The sequence below is a fragment of the Prinia subflava genome, chromosome 3, assembly GCF_021018805.1.
Source record: "Prinia subflava isolate CZ2003 ecotype Zambia chromosome 3, Cam_Psub_1.2, whole genome shotgun sequence".
Lineage (NCBI taxonomy): Eukaryota > Metazoa > Chordata > Aves > Passeriformes > Cisticolidae > Prinia > Prinia subflava.
Window position 1 is genome coordinate 14,825,957 of NC_086249.1, and position 11,717 is coordinate 14,837,673.

The window sequence follows — 11,717 nt, forward strand, 5'->3', positions numbered from 1 at the left end:
CAGCTTCTGCCTGCAAAAATGCCGTGGCATTCAAGATTTCTCCCAGATGCAAGATGCCACATTTTGGAATGCGGGCAGCTTTTGGAGTGCCAAATGTCTCCCACAATCTGACACCAGGAACATGGCCTGGTGAGTTTAGTTTCCCATGGAAAAGGGCCACCATTCATGTCCACCACCCTCATCCGGCCACTTCAGCTTCTGCCTGCAAAAATGCCGTGGCATTCAAGATTTCTCCCAGATGCAAGATGCCACATTTTGGAACGTGGGCTGCTTTTGGAGTGCCAAATGTCTCCCACAATCTGACACCAGGAACATGGCCAGGTGAGTTTAGTTTCCCATGGAAAAGGGCCACCATTCATGTCCACCACCCTCATCCTGCGAGATCCTGCCCCATCGGCTTCTGCCTGCAGAAATGCAGTGGCATTCAAGATTCCTCCCACATGCAAGTCGCCACATTTTGGAACTCGGGCTTCTTTTGGAGTGCCAAATGTCTCCCACAATCTGACATCAGGAACATGGCCAGATGAGTTTAGTTTCCCATGGAAAAGGGCCACCATTCATGTCCACCACCCTCATCCTGCCCTACACTGCCCTATCGTCTTCTGCCTGCAAAAATGCCGTGGCATTCAAGATTTCTCCCAGATGCAAGATGCCACATTTTGGAACTCGGGCTGCTTTTGGAGTGCCAAATGTCTCCCACAATCTGACATCAGGAACATGGCCAGGTGAGTTTAGTTTCCCATGGAAAAGGGCCACCAATCATGTCCACCACCCTCATCCTGCACAATCCTGCCCCATCGGCTTCGGCCTGCAAAACTGCAGTGGCATTCAAGATTTCTCCCAGATGCAAAATGCCACATTTTGGAACTCGGGCTGCTTTTGGACTGCCAAATGTCTCCCACAATCTGAGACCAGGAACATGGCTAGGTGAGTTTAGTTTTCTATGGAAAAGGGCCACCTATCATGTCCACCACCCTCATCCTGCCCTATCCTGCCCCATCGGCTTCTGCTTGCAAAAATGCCGTGGCATTCAAGATTCCTCACAGATGCAAGATGCCACATTTTGGAACTCGGGCTGCTTTTGGAGTGCCAAATGTCTCCTACAATCTGACATCAGGAACATGGCCAGATGAGTTTAGTTTCCCATGGAAAAGGGCCACCGTTCATGTCCACAACCCTCATCCTGCCCTATCCTGCCCTATCATCTTCTGCCTGCAAAAATGCCGTGGCATTCAAGATTTCTCCCAGATGCAAGATGCCACAATTCAGAACGCGGGCTGCTTGTGGATTGCCAGATGTCTCCCACAATCTGACACCAGGAACATGGCCAGGTGAGTTTAGTTTCCTATGGAAAAGGGCCACCATTCTTTTCCACCACCCTCATCCGGCCACTTCAGCTTCTGCCTGCAAAAATGCCGTGGCATTCAAGATTTCTCCCAGATGCAAGATGCCACACTTTGGAACTCGGGCTGCTTCTGGAGTGCCAAATGTCTCCCACAATCTGACATCAGGAACATGGCCAGGTGAGTTTTGTTTCCCATGGAAAAGGGCCACCGTTCGTGTCCACCACCCTCATCCTGCGCAATCCTGCCCTATCATCTTCTGCCTGCAAAAATGCCGTGGCATTCAAGATTTCTCCCAGATGCAAGATGCCACATTTTGGAACTCGGGCTGCTTTTGGAGTGCCAAATGTCTCCCACAATCTGACATCAGGAACATGGCCAGGTGAGTTTAGTTTCCCATGGAAAAGGGCCACCGTTCGTGTCCACCACCCTCATCCTGCCCTATCCTGCCCTATCAGCTTCTGCCTGCAAAAATGCTGTGGCATTCAAGATTTCTCCCAGATGCAAGATGCCACAATTCAGAACGCGGGCTGCTTGTGGATTGCCAGATGTCTCCCACAATCTGACACCAGGAACATGGCCAGGTGAGTTTAGTTTCCTATGGAAAAGGGCCACCGTTCATGTCCACCACCCTCATCCGGCCAACTCGGCTTCGGCCTGCAAAAATGCCGTGGCATTCAAGATGCCACATTTTGGAACACAGGCTGCTTTTGGAGTGCCAAATGTCTCCCACAATCTGACACCAAAAACATGGCCAGGTGAGTTTAGTTTCCCATGGAAAAGGGCCACCATTCATGTCCACCACCCTCATCCGGCCAGCTCTGCTTCGGCCTGCAAAAATGCTGTGGCATTCAAGATTTCTCCCAGATGCAAGATGCCACATTTTGGAACTCGGGCTGCTTTTGGAGTGCCAAATGTCTCCCACAATCTGACATCAGGAACATGGCCAGGTGAGTTTAGTTTCCCATGGAAAAGGGCCACCATTCATGTCCACCACCCTCATCCTTCGAGATCCTGCCCCATCGTCTTCTGCTTGCAAAAATGCCGTGGCATTCAAGATTTCTCCCAGATGCAAGATGCCACATTTTGGAACTCGGGCTGCTTCTGGAGTGCCAAATGTCTCCCACAATCTGACATCATGAACATGGCCAGATGAGTTAAGTCTCCTATTGAAAAGGGCCACCATTCATGTCCACCACCCTCATCCAGCCACCTCGGCTTAGGCCTGCAAAAATGCCGTGGAATTCAAGATTTCTCCCAGATGCAAGATGCCACATTTTGGAACTCGGGCTGCTTTTGGAGTGCCAAATGTCTCCCACAATCTGAAATCAGGAACATGGCTAGATGAGTTTAGTTTCCCATGGAAAAGGGCCACCGTTCATGTCCACCACCCTTATCCGGCCACCTCGGCTTCGGCCAGCAAAAATGCCGTGGCATTCAAGATTTCTCCCAGATGCAAGATGCCACATTTTGGAACTCGGGCTGCTTTTGGAGTGCCAAATGTCTCCCACAATCTGACATCAGGAACATGGCTAGGTGAGTTTAGTTTCCCATGGAAAAGGGCCACCATTCATGTCCACCACCCTCATCCTTCGAGATCCTGCCCCATCGTCTTCTGCTTGCAAAAATGCCGTGGCATTCAAGATTTCTCCCAGATGCAAGATGCCACATTTTGGAACTCGGGCTGCTTTTGGAGTGCCAAATGTCTCCCACAATCTGACATCATGAACATGGCCAGATGAGTTAAGTCTCCTATTGAAAAGGGCCACCGTTCATGTCCACCACCCTCATCCAGCCACCTCGGCTTCTGCCTGCAAAAATGCCGTGGCATTCAAGATTTCTCCCAGATGCAAGATGCCACATTTTGGAACTCGGGCTGCTTTTGGAGTGCCAAATGTCTCCCACAATCTGACATCAGGAACATGGCCAGGTGAGTTTAGTTTCCCATGGAAAAGGGCCACCATTCATGTCCACCACCCTCATCCTTCGAGATCCTGCCCCATCGTCTTCTGCTTGCAAAAATGCCGTGGCATTCAAGATTTCTCCCAGATGCAAGATGCCACATTTTGGAACTCGGGCTGCTTCTGGAGTGCCAAATGTCTCCCACAATCTGACATCATGAACATGGCCAGATGAGTTAAGTCTCCTATTGAAAAGGGCCACCATTCATGTCCACCACCCTCATCCAGCCACCTCGGCTTAGGCCTGCAAAAATGCCGTGGAATTCAAGATTTCTCCCAGATGCAAGATGCCACATTTTGGAACTCGGGCTGCTTTTGGAGTGCCAAATGTCTCCCACAATCTGAAATCAGGAACATGGCTAGATGAGTTTAGTTTCCCATGGAAAAGGGCCACCGTTCATGTCCACCACCCTTATCCGGCCACCTCGGCTTCGGCCAGCAAAAATGCCGTGGCATTCAAGATTTCTCCCAGATGCAAGATGCCACATTTTGGAACTCGGGCTGCTTTTGGAGTGCCAAATGTCTCCCACAATCTGACATCAGGAACATGGCTAGGTGAGTTTAGTTTCCCATGGAAAAGGGCCACCATTCATGTCCACCACCCTCATCCTTCGAGATCCTGCCCCATCGTCTTCTGCTTGCAAAAATGCCGTGGCATTCAAGATTTCTCCCAGATGCAAGATGCCACATTTTGGAACTCGGGCTGCTTTTGGAGTGCCAAATGTCTCCCACAATCTGACATCATGAACATGGCCAGATGAGTTAAGTCTCCTATTGAAAAGGGCCACCGTTCATGTCCACCACCCTCATCCAGCCACCTCGGCTTCTGCCTGCAAAAATGCCGTGGCATTCAAGATTTCTCCCAGATGCAAGATGCCACATTTTGGAACTCGGGCTGCTTTTGGAGTGCCAAATGTCTCCCACAATCTGACATCAGGAACATGGCTAGATGAGTTTAGTTTCCCATGGAAAAGGGCCACCGTTCATGTCCACCACCTCATCCAGCCACCTCGGCTTCGGCCAGCAAAAATGCCGTGGCATTCAAGATTTCTCCCAGATGCAAGATGCCACATTTTGGAACTCGGGCTGCTTTTGGAGTGCCAAATGTCTCCCACAATCTGACATCAGGAACATGGCCAGGTGAGTTTAGTTTCCCATGGAAAAGGGCCACCGTTCATGTCCACCACCTCATCCGGCCACCTCGGCTTCGGCCAGCAAAAATGCCGTGGCATTCAAGATTTCTCCCAGATGCAAGATGCCACATTTTGGAACTCGGGCTGCTTTTGGAGTGCCAAATGTCTCCCACAATCTGACATCAGGAACATGGCCAGGTGAGTTTAGTTTCCCATGGAAAAGGGCCACCGTTCGTGTCCACCACCCTCATCCTGCGCAATCCTGCCCCATCGGCTTCGGCCTGCAAAAATGCTGTGGCATTCAAGATTTCTCCCAGATGCAAGATGCCACATTTTGGAACTCGGGCTGCTTTTGGAGTGCCAAATGTCTCCCACAATCTGAAATCAGGCACATGGCTAGATGAGTTTAGTTTCTCATGGAAAAGGGCCACCGTTCGTGTCCACCACCCTAATCCGGCCAGCTCTGCTTCTGCCTGCAAAAATGCTGTGGCATTCAAGATTTCTCCCAGATGCAAGATGCCACATTTTGGAACTCGGGCTGCTTTTGGAGTGCCAAATGTCTCCCACAATCTGACATCAGGAACATGGCCAGGTGAGTTTAGTTTTCTATGGAAAAGGGCCACCGTTCATGTCCACCACCCTCATCCTGTGAGATCCTGCCCCATTGGCTTCTGCCTGCAAAAATGCCGTGGCATTCAAGATTTCTCCCAGATGCAAGATGCCACATTTTGGAACTCGGGCTGCTTTTGGAGTGCCAAATGTCTCCCACAATCTGACACCAGGAACATGGCCAGGTGAGTTTAGTTTCCCATGGAAAAGGGCCACCGTTCGTGTCCACCACCCTCATCCGGCCACTTCAGCTTCTGCCTGCAAAAATGCCGTGGCATTCAAGATTTCTCCCAGATGCAAGATGCCACATTTTGGAATGCGGGCAGCTTTTGGAGTGCCAAATGTCTCCCACAATCTGACACCAGGAACATGGCCTGGTGAGTTTAGTTTCCCATGGAAAAGGGCCACCATTCATGTCCACCACCCTCATCCGGCCACTTCAGCTTCTGCCTGCAAAAATGCCGTGGCATTCAAGATTTCTCCCAGATGCAAGATGCCACATTTTGGAACGTGGGCTGCTTTTGGAGTGCCAAATGTCTCCCACAATCTGACACCAGGAACATGGCCAGGTGAGTTTAGTTTCCCATGGAAAAGGGCCACCATTCATGTCCACCACCCTCATCCTGCGAGATCCTGCCCCATCGGCTTCTGCCTGCAGAAATGCAGTGGCATTCAAGATTCCTCCCACATGCAAGTCGCCACATTTTGGAACTCGGGCTTCTTTTGGAGTGCCAAATGTCTCCCACAATCTGACATCAGGAACATGGCCAGATGAGTTTAGTTTCCCATGGAAAAGGGCCACCATTCATGTCCACCACCCTCATCCTGCCCTACACTGCCCTATCGTCTTCTGCCTGCAAAAATGCCGTGGCATTCAAGATTTCTCCCAGATGCAAGATGCCACATTTTGGAACTCGGGCTGCTTTTGGAGTGCCAAATGTCTCCCACAATATGACACCAGGAACATGGCAAGGTGAGTTTTGTTTCCCATGGAAAAGGGCCACCGTTCATGTCCACCACCTCATCCAGCCACCTCGGCTTCGGCCAGCAAAAATGCCGTGGCATTCAAGATTTCTCCCAGATGCAAGATGCCACATTTTGGAACTCGGGCTGCTTTTGGAGTGCCAAATGTCTCCCACAATCTGACATCAGGAACATGGCCAGGTGAGTTTAGTTTCCCATGGAAAAGGGCCACCGTTCATGTCCACCACCTCATCCGGCCACCTCGGCTTCGGCCAGCAAAAATGCCGTGGCATTCAAGATTTCTCCCAGATGCAAGATGCCACATTTTGGAACTCGGGCTGCTTTTGGAGTGCCAAATGTCTCCCACAATCTGACATCAGGAACATGGCCAGGTGAGTTTAGTTTCCCATGGAAAAGGGCCACCGTTCGTGTCCACCACCCTCATCCTGCGCAATCCTGCCCCATCGGCTTCGGCCTGCAAAAATGCTGTGGCATTCAAGATTTCTCCCAGATGCAAGATGCCACATTTTGGAACTCGGGCTGCTTTTGGAGTGCCAAATGTCTCCCACAATCTGAAATCAGGCACATGGCTAGATGAGTTTAGTTTCTCATGGAAAAGGGCCACCGTTCGTGTCCACCACCCTAATCCGGCCAGCTCTGCTTCTGCCTGCAAAAATGCTGTGGCATTCAAGATTTCTCCCAGATGCAAGATGCCACATTTTGGAACTCGGGCTGCTTTTGGAGTGCCAAATGTCTCCCACAATCTGACATCAGGAACATGGCCAGGTGAGTTTAGTTTTCTATGGAAAAGGGCCACCGTTCATGTCCACCACCCTCATCCTGTGAGATCCTGCCCCATTGGCTTCTGCCTGCAAAAATGCCGTGGCATTCAAGATTTCTCCCAGATGCAAGATGCCACATTTTGGAACTCGGGCTGCTTTTGGAGTGCCAAATGTCTCCCACAATCTGACACCAGGAACATGGCCAGGTGAGTTTAGTTTCCCATGGAAAAGGGCCACCGTTCGTGTCCACCACCCTCATCCGGCCACTTCAGCTTCTGCCTGCAAAAATGCCGTGGCATTCAAGATTTCTCCCAGATGCAAGATGCCACATTTTGGAATGCGGGCAGCTTTTGGAGTGCCAAATGTCTCCCACAATCTGACACCAGGAACATGGCCTGGTGAGTTTAGTTTCCCATGGAAAAGGGCCACCATTCATGTCCACCACCCTCATCCGGCCACTTCAGCTTCTGCCTGCAAAAATGCCGTGGCATTCAAGATTTCTCCCAGATGCAAGATGCCACATTTTGGAACGTGGGCTGCTTTTGGAGTGCCAAATGTCTCCCACAATCTGACACCAGGAACATGGCCAGGTGAGTTTAGTTTCCCATGGAAAAGGGCCACCATTCATGTCCACCACCCTCATCCTGCGAGATCCTGCCCCATCGGCTTCTGCCTGCAGAAATGCAGTGGCATTCAAGATTCCTCCCACATGCAAGTCGCCACATTTTGGAACTCGGGCTTCTTTTGGAGTGCCAAATGTCTCCCACAATCTGACATCAGGAACATGGCCAGATGAGTTTAGTTTCCCATGGAAAAGGGCCACCATTCATGTCCACCACCCTCATCCTGCCCTACACTGCCCTATCGTCTTCTGCCTGCAAAAATGCCGTGGCATTCAAGATTTCTCCCAGATGCAAGATGCCACATTTTGGAACTCGGGCTGCTTTTGGAGTGCCAAATGTCTCCCACAATATGACACCAGGAACATGGCAAGGTGAGTTTTGTTTCCCATGGAAAAGGGCCACCGTTCATGTCCACCACCTCATCCAGCCACCTCGGCTTCGGCCAGCAAAAATGCCGTGGCATTCAAGATTTCTCCCAGATGCAAGATGCCACATTTTGGAACTCGGGCTGCTTTTGGAGTGCCAAATGTCTCCCACAATCTGACATCAGGAACATGGCCAGGTGAGTTTAGTTTCCCATGGAAAAGGGCCACCGTTCATGTCCACCACCTCATCCGGCCACCTCGGCTTCGGCCAGCAAAAATGCCGTGGCATTCAAGATTTCTCCCAGATGCAAGATGCCACATTTTGGAACTCGGGCTGCTTTTGGAGTGCCAAATGTCTCCCACAATCTGACATCAGGAACATGGCCAGGTGAGTTTAGTTTCCCATGGAAAAGGGCCACCGTTCGTGTCCACCACCCTCATCCTGCGCAATCCTGCCCCATCGGCTTCGGCCTGCAAAAATGCTGTGGCATTCAAGATTTCTCCCAGATGCAAGATGCCACATTTTGGAACTCGGGCTGCTTTTGGAGTGCCAAATGTCTCCCACAATCTGAAATCAGGCACATGGCTAGATGAGTTTAGTTTCTCATGGAAAAGGGCCACCGTTCGTGTCCACCACCCTAATCCGGCCAGCTCTGCTTCTGCCTGCAAAAATGCTGTGGCATTCAAGATTTCTCCCAGATGCAAGATGCCACATTTTGGAACTCGGGCTGCTTTTGGAGTGCCAAATGTCTCCCACAATCTGAGACCAGGAACATGGCTAGGTGAGTTTAGTTTCCCATGGAAAAGGGCCACCGTTCGTGTCCACCACCCTCATCCTGCGCAATCCTGCCCTATCATCTTCTGCCTGCAAAAATGCCGTGGCATTCAAGATTTCTCCCAGATGCAAGATGCCACATTTTGGAACTCGGGCTGCTTTTGGAGTGCCAAATGTCTCCCACAATCTGACACCAGGAACATGGCCAGGTGAGTTTAGTTTCCCATGGAAAAGGGCCACCGTTCGTGTCCACCACCCTCATCCGGCCACTTCAGCTTCTGCCTGCAAAAATGCCGTGGCATTCAAGATTTCTCCCAGATGCAAGATGCCACATTTTGGAATGCGGGCAGCTTTTGGAGTGCCAAATGTCTCCCACAATCTGACACCAGGCACATGGCTAGATGAGTTTAGTTTCCCATGGAAAAGGGCCACCGTTCGTGTCCACCACCCTCATCCTGCGCAATCCTGCCCTATCATCTTCTGCCTGCAAAAATGCCGTGGCATTCAAGATTTCTCCCAGATGCAAGATGCCACATTTTGGAACGCGGGCTGCTTCTGGAGTGCCAAATGTCTCCCACAATCTGACACCAGGAACATGGCCAGGTGAGTTTAGTTTCCCATGGAAAAGGGCCACCATTCATGTCCACCACCCTCATCCTGCGAGATCCTGCCCCATCGGCTTCTGCCTGCAGAAATGCAGTGGCATTCAAGATTCCTCCCACATGCAAGTCGCCACATTTTGGAACTCGGGCTTCTTTTGGAGTGCCAAATGTCTCCCACAATCTGACATCAGGAACATGGCCAGATGAGTTTAGTTTCCCATGGAAAAGGGCCACCGTTGGTGTCCACCACCCTCATCCTGCCCTACACTGCCCTATCGTCTTCTGCCTGCAAAAATGCCGTGGCATTCAAGATTTCTCCCAGATGCAAGATGCCACATTTTGGAACTCGGGCTGCTTTTGGAGTGCCAAATGTCTCCCACAATCTGACACCAGGAACATGGCAAGGTGAGTTTTGTTTCCCATGGAAAAGGGCCACCATTCATGTCCACCACCCTCATCCTGCGCAATCCTGCCCTATCATCTTCTGCCTGCAAAAATGCTGTGGCATTCAAGATTTCTCCCAGATGCAAGATGCCACATTTTGGAACTCGGGCTGCTTTTGGAGTGCCAAATGTCTCCCACAATCTGACATCAGGAACATGGCCAGGTGAGTTTAGTTTCCCATGGAAAAGGGCCACCAATCATGTCCACCACCCTCATCCTGCACAATCCTGCCCCATCGGCTTCGGCCTGCAAAACTGCAGTGGCATTCAAGATTTCTCCCAGATGCAAAATGCCACATTTTGGAACTCGGGCTGCTTTTGGACTGCCAAATGTCTCCCACAATCTGAGACCAGGAACATGGCTAGGTGAGTTTAGTTTTCTATGGAAAAGGGCCACCTATCATGTCCACCACCCTCATCCTGCCCTATCCTGCCCCATCGGCTTCTGCTTGCAAAAATGCCGTGGCATTCAAGATTCCTCACAGATGCAAGATGCCACATTTTGGAACTCGGGCTGCTTTTGGAGTGCCAAATGTCTCCTACAATCTGACATCAGGAACATGGCCAGATGAGTTTAGTTTCCCATGGAAAAGGGCCACCGTTCATGTCCACAACCCTCATCCTGCCCTATCCTGCCCTATCATCTTCTGCCTGCAAAAATGCCGTGGCATTCAAGATTTCTCCCAGATGCAAGATGCCACAATTCAGAACGCGGGCTGCTTGTGGATTGCCAGATGTCTCCCACAATCTGACACCAGGAACATGGCCAGGTGAGTTTAGTTTCCTATGGAAAAGGGCCACCATTCTTTTCCACCACCCTCATCCGGCCACTTCAGCTTCTGCCTGCAAAAATGCCGTGGCATTCAAGATTTCTCCCAGATGCAAGATGCCACACTTTGGAACTCGGGCTGCTTCTGGAGTGCCAAATGTCTCCCACAATCTGACATCAGGAACATGGCCAGGTGAGTTTTGTTTCCCATGGAAAAGGGCCACCGTTCGTGTCCACCACCCTCATCCTGCGCAATCCTGCCCTATCATCTTCTGCCTGCAAAAATGCCGTGGCATTCAAGATTTCTCCCAGATGCAAGATGCCACATTTTGGAACTCGGGCTGCTTTTGGAGTGCCAAATGTCTCCCACAATCTGACATCAGGAACATGGCCAGGTGAGTTTAGTTTCCCATGGAAAAGGGCCACCGTTCGTGTCCACCACCCTCATCCTGCCCTATCCTGCCCTATCAGCTTCTGCCTGCAAAAATGCTGTGGCATTCAAGATTTCTCCCAGATGCAAGATGCCACAATTCAGAACGCGGGCTGCTTGTGGATTGCCAGATGTCTCCCACAATCTGACACCAGGAACATGGCCAGGTGAGTTTAGTTTCCTATGGAAAAGGGCCACCGTTCATGTCCACCACCCTCATCCGGCCAACTCGGCTTCGGCCTGCAAAAATGCCGTGGCATTCAAGATGCCACATTTTGGAACACAGGCTGCTTTTGGAGTGCCAAATGTCTCCCACAATCTGACACCAAAAACATGGCCAGGTGAGTTTAGTTTCCCATGGAAAAGGGCCACCATTCATGTCCACCACCCTCATCCGGCCAGCTCTGCTTCGGCCTGCAAAAATGCTGTGGCATTCAAGATTTCTCCCAGATGCAAGATGCCACATTTTGGAACTCGGGCTGCTTTTGGAGTGCCAAATGTCTCCCACAATCTGACATCAGGAACATGGCCAGGTGAGTTTAGTTTCCCATGGAAAAGGGCCACCATTCATGTCCACCACCCTCATCCTTCGAGATCCTGCCCCATCGTCTTCTGCTTGCAAAAATGCCGTGGCATTCAAGATTTCTCCCAGATGCAAGATGCCACATTTTGGAACTCGGGCTGCTTCTGGAGTGCCAAATGTCTCCCACAATCTGACATCATGAACATGGCCAGATGAGTTAAGTCTCCTATTGAAAAGGGCCACCATTCATGTCCACCACCCTCATCCAGCCACCTCGGCTTAGGCCTGCAAAAATGCTGTGGCATTCAAGATTTCTCCCAGATGCAAGATGCCACATTTTGGAACTCGGGCTGCTTTTGGAGTGCCAAATGTCTCCCACAATCTGAAATCAGGAAC